At 38.5% G+C, this 6,117-nt stretch overlaps 1 protein-coding gene across 1 annotated transcript in view; it reads right to left on the reverse strand.

Annotated features, from left to right (window-relative positions):
- The window catches only part of RAPGEF5 (Rap guanine nucleotide exchange factor (GEF) 5), a 245,155-nt gene that overhangs the window by 204,224 nt on the left and 34,814 nt on the right, over positions 1 to 6,117 (reverse strand). Inside the window, exon 2 of the mRNA XM_011944171.1 lies at positions 492 to 542. The gene's annotated coding sequence lies outside the window, so the exon portion shown is untranslated. The remainder of the gene's footprint in view (positions 1 to 491; positions 543 to 6,117) is intronic.

Below are 6,117 nucleotides of genomic sequence, written 5' to 3' on the forward strand. Positions count from 1 at the left end.
CATCTTGGCCTCCCAAAGTGCTGGGATTACAGGCGTGAGCCACCGCGCCTGGCCAAAAAATGCAACTCTTTGTTCATTGATTCTTTACTGCAACACAATGATAAATAATGAGGAAGTAAATCTCCTTTTATACAAAACTCAGTGTAAAATATGTGCTATTTGTAAAATACAGTGTTTTTAACAATAGATATGTTTATATCATATTTATGTACATGCTCTGCCACATCAATTCATTCATGTAAAGAACCTGGAAGATGGGAAAATAATTTTTTTCCCTAGTTCCTGAACATCTTGAATTATGACAATGATCAGAGCATCTCAAACACTTTTGCTGTGTCATCCCAGGTGGAGAAGATAACGTGATCACTGCAGCATCCCTGCAAAACTCTATGTGGTCAGGAGCAAAGGGAACAACTGTAACTTGAGAAGTGTACATCAGAATTTCTTAATCACTATTTCAGAAAATGCAGTAAAACAGAAAAGAATCATACCTGGGAAGGCGTATGTTCAAGGTACGGATTAGATATTCTTCTTGATAGAGTCTATTTTAAATAAAGAAAAAAGATAGTTAGAACCAAATAAACTTTTGTACCAAAAAAGGAAAACATAAGCAACAGTGGCAGGGGCAGGACCCTGATAAATAACAACAAAAAAAAGAGCTTGAATCTCAAATCATGGTCCCTATGGGCTTAGTATCCTTATTTTCACTCAATGTAAATATCTGGTCAACATTCATAACAACAGGACAGGATATTCCACTTGAACGGCTCTCAACAGAAGTACAATAGAAAGAGTGGGAGATTTTCTGTAGGTTGCCCGTTCACTCTGATAGTAGTGTCTTTTGCTGTGCAGAAGCTCTTTAGTTTAATCATATCCCATTTGTCAATTTTGGCTTTTGCTGCCGTTGCTTTTGGTGTTTTAGACATGAAGTCCTTGCCCATGCCTATGTCCTGAATGGTACCAACTAGGTTTTCTTCTAGGGTTTTTATGGTATTAGGTCTAACATTTAAGTCTCTAATCCATCTTGAATTAATTTTCGTATAAGGAGTAAGGAAAGGATCCAGTTTCAGCTTTCTACTTATGGCTAGCCAATTTTCCCAGCACCATTTATTAAATAGGGAATCCTTTCCCCATTTCTTGTTTCTCTCAGGTTTGTCAAAGATCAGATGGCTGTAGATGTGTGGTATTATTTCTGAGGACTCTGTTCTGTTCCATTGGTCTATATCTCTGTTTTGGTACCATCAATCTACTCATCTGACAAAGGGCTAATATCCAGAATCTACAAAGAACTCAAACAAATTTACAAGAAAAAAACAAACAACCCCATCAAAAAGTAGGCAAAGGATATGAACAGACATTTCTCAAAAGAAGACATTCATACAGCCAACAGACACATGAAAAAATGCTCATCATCACTGGCCATCAGAGAAATGCAAATCAAAACCACAATGAGATACCATCTCACACCAGTTAGAATGGCAATCATTAAAAAGTCAGGAAACAACAGGTGCTGGAGAGGATGTGGAGAAATAGGAACACTTTTACACTGTTGGTGGGACTGTAAACTAGTTCAACCATTATGGAAAACAGTATGGCGATTCCTCAAGGATCTAGATCTAGATGTACCATATGACCCAGCCATCCCACTACTGGGTATATATCCAAAGGATTATAAATCATGCTGCTATAAAGACACATGCACACGTATGTTTATTGTGGCACTATTCACAATAGCAAAGTCTTGGAATCAACCCAAATGTCCATCTGTGACAGACTGGATTAAGAAAATGTGGCACATATACACCATGGAATATTATGCAGCCATAAAAAAGGATGAGTTTGCGTCCTTTGTAGGGACACGGATGCAGCTGGAAACCATCATTCTTAGCAAACTATCACAAGAACAGAAAACCAAACACCGCATGTTCTCACTCATAGGTGGGAACTGAACAATGACATCACTTGGACTCGGGAAGGGGAACATCACACATCGGGGCCTATCATGGGGAGGGGGGAGGGGGGAGGGATTGCATTGGGAGTTATACTTGATATAAATGACGAATTGATGGGTGCTGACGAGTTGATGGGTGCAGCACACCAACATGGCACAAGTATACATATGTAACAAACCTGCACGTTATGCACATGTACCCTAGAACTTAAAGTATAATAATAAAAAAAAAAAAGAAAAGAAAGATGTAAATAAGTAAAAGAAAAAAAAAAAAGAAAAAAAAAAGAAAGAGTGGGATTTTCTTGGACCGGTCACTTTATTCTTGATGTGTTCTGGATTCCATTTGTCCTTTCCTTTTCCTCACCCTAACTCAGGCCCTCATCACTATACCCTCAACTACCTGCTTCAGCTTCCCAGTGGATTTTCCTGCTCTCTAGTCACATCCCCTTCAGGCCATCCTTCACACCTCAACTAAGCAAATCTCCCTAAATCACCCCCTTGACTTACAGAGGGTCCCTTATTGCTTATCTGAGTTAATCCATGCCCCCTCGGCTCACCACAGTCTGCCTCCAACAGATTTCCAGTATTCTCTTTCCAACTCTCAACAAGGCTTCTTCAGTTTAGCAAGACCTACTTGTCAGAAGAACCTGCCATTCATAACCCTGCCTTTAGTCAAGTCAGTCTTCATGTTAAAAGCCTTCCATCTTCCTCAATGCTTCTCAGAATCTCACCAGACTTGAAGTCCAGTTTTGTGGAGTCGGCTCCTGCATGAAGTTCCTCCTACTGGGGTATGTTCCTCTTTAGAGCTCTGTTTTCGCTACTATTCAGGTGCAGCCCCTGGGTGCTCAGCATTGTTGGCTGTTTTTCTGTGTGCGCATTTGCCCCAAGGAATCCATAAGCTCCTTGAGGGAGGGCTGGCAGCTTATTCTGCTTTGCTTTCATGGCATCTAGCACACAATTGTGCATAAAGATGTTTGTTTTTTCTATTCATTTATTTAGATATTTATATAACCGTATTAACTTAATAAGTAATTGCTGAATGATCTGAATTGCAAGAGCTAATTTTTCCTGCCTAATGATCCAGGAAACAGCACCACCACCCACATATGCTTAAGCACAATACAGAACTATTATCATTTCCTATTGTAGTATAAAAAAAAGAACAGAGAAACTAACATTTATTGAACTTCCAACCTATGTTTAAAAGCTCTTTCCATTTCTATTCTAAGTCTTGCTATCTTTCAAGATCCTGCAGTTTTCAGACTGCCGCCTCCATGTCTTAGAATACTTTGCTAAATGTACAAAACGTACCCCACCAGTCATCACTTTCCAGCATCTGAACCTTCTACTAAACTTTAGTCTAAAAAGAGAATTCCCATTCTGCCCCTTCCCCAGACCACATGGCCCTCACACTACTCCTAATTAAACTAAAATAAAATGTATCAACTCTTTTTCCAGAAATGCCAAATGATACCCTGTTAAAGATTTGTAACTTCATTCAAAGAAAATACATTTTATAAAGTAAAGAGCCCATTTTTAATTCCCAGCCTTCTGGTCTTGTCTAAATGTACTCCCAATCAGCACTGCCTAGGCCTCATGTACCATGAGCCTATGTAATATAGTCCCTTATTGATATACTGAACAATTTAAAAGTTTTAAATGTACCAGATTATATGAAGATGAATCATCATAATTTTTTTTTTCTAAACAGGTAGACTTTTAAAATCACTATGGCAGACCAGAAATGACAGTCTTTATGACTCATCTAATTGCCTGAATCAGCTCAGAAAAGCAAATAGTTTATATAATCTAGTTAAAGAAAAAGCTTTTAAGCAGAAACAAGCTCTAAAAAAATAAAATAAAATAAAAAACCTGGGCAGGAGCATTTTCACAAAACGAAACAAGCCACTTGCCTTCCTGGCCACTGCCAACCGGAATCTGGCTGTCTACACACTCGTGTTATACTCACACAATTCCACTTAACAGAAACCTCCCCCATGGATAGCTTGCTTCAAAAGGTAGGTAAGGTGAGTAAATAAAGCAATGGGGTTCTTCTATACTGAATAGATAGCAGCGTTAGATAAGCTACTGGCCCCAGGAACTCAACAAGCTCAACATAATAACTGTCTTTTACAGGACACAATTCCTAAGCTGGCTGTCAGGAACTGCCTTGAAACTCTCTCTTCACTGGTCCCAGGAGAGCTTTGTTTCATTAACACTCTAGGACAGTGGTTCTCAAACTTGTTAGCTGAGCATGGGGAGCCAGAGAGCTTTGTGGAACTCAGTCAAGTACTGACTCCCTAAACTTAAAACAACTATCATAACTGTACTTCCGCAGAGACCACTTTATGTTAGTTTTCAGTACTGACCCAAAATAGCAAAGGCCAAAGGTTTAAAAGAACATGGGGCATATTCCATCCATTACCTCATTTTTAGCAGGTACTGGGAAAGGACTGTTACTTAATTTTATCAGAGGAATACCATGGGCCATCTTACTGCTGCTGTAAATCACTCAAGAACTGCCCTCCCAGCATTTATCAGCAAGAGTACCGCAAAAGCACCCTTGAAAATGCACCCCCCTCTTTTCATTTTGACATTCTTTCCCTGATATACAATCATTCAGCTGTTTTCATCCCATCTTGGAATCCCTTGGTTTTATTTTTCCTCTCAGCATCCCAGGGCCTCATCTCATCACTCCTGTGGCAACTTACTTCCATTCATTTCATTTTTGAAGCACTTACTCAGCTGAGCACCAGGCACTGTGGGAACTTCCAGAAACACACACACGGACAAGATACCATCCCTAATTTAGAAAACCCATTTGCCAGAAGGCATAGGATCTAAAGAACCTATTAAGCCCATGAATTCTTTTTCTTGATCCTAATCTCCCTATCAATTTTCTCTGCAATCTTAGATGGCTGGTCACTTGATGCAGGGTATCCTCTCTTAAATGGCTCTCACCATAATCTCTCATAAATATAATGCCCAAAGTGATGATTCCTTTATCCTATGTATTTTAAATTTCCTAGAATTACTTAAGTTGGATGCAATGATTCTTTCATGAAAGACATATATATCCCAGAGAGATGAAAATACTAATAACACAAACGAAAATACATTTTTAAGCCAAATGTATTCCTCCTTTCCATTTTAATGTACCATGGAAAATGGTTCCCTGATTACAGGCAAGTCTCGTATTTTAAATGTAAACTAGGAAATTGCAATCCTTTAATATTCACAAATGGACTTCCAGAAAAAAATAATGGCATAACTCCAAAAATAATTGGTTAGCAACTATATATTACATTTTTTAAATCAGGTATATATTAAAATTAAAGTATAATAGTTCATGAAGCTGACTCTGAAGCAGGCAAGGAACTCACTCCAGAGTTGCTAAAAATATCTTGCTAAACACTGTAATAGACTTAAGGCATATTTTTCATTAGCCCTTAAAAGAGATAGGAACAGTTTTTATTCGTTTTTAAAGGAGATGCCTTAATAGTATCCTTCGACTCAGTTAAAGTACTTAGGCTACTAAGGGGTGAGAGAAATAAAGGAAAGAGACCAAATCGCTTCAGTCACTACAGAAGCACTACCTGCCCTTTTACTAACATGAACCAACAAGAACTACCAAATTGATTGTTAATGCAAGAATAACACAACTATCTGCCAACTTCAGCCACTGTCCCTCTTCCTATTCTGGGTGACCAGGCAGAATATGAAGATGAAACAATGGAATAAGTGCACTTGAATTTCTTACAAACGCAGGAAGATAAAAAGCCTCATAACTAGCAGGCACATATGTAAAGAGATTATAAAATAAAATACTAAAGGCTATGATCTATTAAGCTGCCCAGTGGATTTTTAACACAGGAAGAACTTGTGGGCCATTCTTCAGCCCCCAAATAAACTTACATCTCAACCAAAGCTTGGTCAAGGTTAAAAGGACAGAATCCCAGCCAGATTATAGGCTTGAGAATTATCCAGTCATCAAAATTGGGGATAATGGGTCAGGTGTGGTGGCTCACATCACTCTCTGATAACATGCTGCACGTTATTAATAGTAACTGAGTTTCTGCTGTATGCCAGAGATTACACCAAGTTTTTGGGGTTTTTTCTTTTTTTTTCTTTTTTTTTTTTTTTTTTTGAGACAGGGTCTCACCCTG

The sequence above is a fragment of the Colobus angolensis genome, unplaced genomic scaffold, assembly GCF_000951035.1.
Source record: "Colobus angolensis palliatus isolate OR3802 unplaced genomic scaffold, Cang.pa_1.0 Scaffold229, whole genome shotgun sequence".
In the NCBI taxonomy this organism is placed as follows: Eukaryota; Metazoa; Chordata; class Mammalia; order Primates; family Cercopithecidae; genus Colobus; species Colobus angolensis.